At 48.2% G+C, this 934-nt stretch overlaps 1 long non-coding RNA gene across 1 annotated transcript; it reads left to right on the forward strand.

The window, feature by feature from the left end:
• The first annotated feature begins 115 nt into the window (after positions 1 to 115).
• Positions 116 to 747, forward strand: LOC109509233 (uncharacterized). The gene is made up of 4 exons (XR_002166904.1): positions 116 to 272; positions 370 to 482; positions 569 to 648; positions 728 to 747. It is a non-coding gene; the product is annotated as an uncharacterized LOC109509233 (long non-coding RNA).
• Positions 748 to 934: the final 187 nt, after the last annotated feature.

Raw genomic sequence — 934 nt, forward strand, 5'->3', positions numbered from 1 at the left:
TTTTTTTTTTTTTAAACCCAAAAAACTAACAATAATCTAATGAGAACATTTAATGTTATTTCTTTGTGAATAGTACTATTTTTATGATTGAAAATACGAACCTTATGATAAATGGGAGTTCCAAAAATATCTTCCTCCTCAGACGGAGACGGAGGAGGGCGAGGAGGAGGCGATCCAGACGGCCTTCCTTGGCTGGCTGCACACTCAGACTCACCAACCTTTGGCGTGCTTGACGCCACGAGCCGGCTCCGTCCTCCTACACGCCACTGACGGTGAGTCCAACCCCCCGCCCCCAAAAAAAACCCCAAAACTCATCATCCAAGTTCACCAGGGCGCTCTACCTGAGCAATGTTGGTCCTTTCCTTCCAGACAAGTTGGAATTTGCTGTGACAGTGCTGAGACCAGAACCAGAACCCGAGCGCGATCCGCCAGACCAGCTGTTTCTGCTCTCACCTTCCGTTTTACAGAAGAAACACATACAGGTTTACTGGATTATTATTTTTTTTTCCAAAAATCAATTCATTCCATCTCCATCATCATCATCTCACGTGTTGTGTCCTGCGTTCAGGTAGTCCGAGACCCGGCGTCCGTACCAGCTGCTGAAGTGGACCCACCAAAACCAGATCTTCCCTCTCTGGATTCTCTCGGGTAAGTCAACAGAGTATAAATCACAATTTTAGCACGCTTGCGTTTCAAACATATTTGTTTGATGTGTTTTGTTGTCAAGAGGTGTGGAGGAGCTGAGCAGAAAAAGTTTGGAGTTCATCTCCTACAGTCTTCTGGCGACTCCGTTGGCCAGAGAGCTGCTGGGAATCATCGGACGAGGACTCAAAGGCGGAGCGCTGCTCATCACCGGCGCCCAGGTGAGATGACGGCATGCGGTTGCAACGTGTCGACTTCCTGTTGCGTGTCGGCTTGAGTTGGTCAACTGCTT

The sequence above is a fragment of the Hippocampus comes genome, unplaced genomic scaffold (assembly GCF_001891065.2).
Source record: "Hippocampus comes isolate QL1 unplaced genomic scaffold, H_comes_QL1_v1.1 C16821866, whole genome shotgun sequence".
Lineage (NCBI taxonomy): Eukaryota > Metazoa > Chordata > Actinopteri > Syngnathiformes > Syngnathidae > Hippocampus > Hippocampus comes.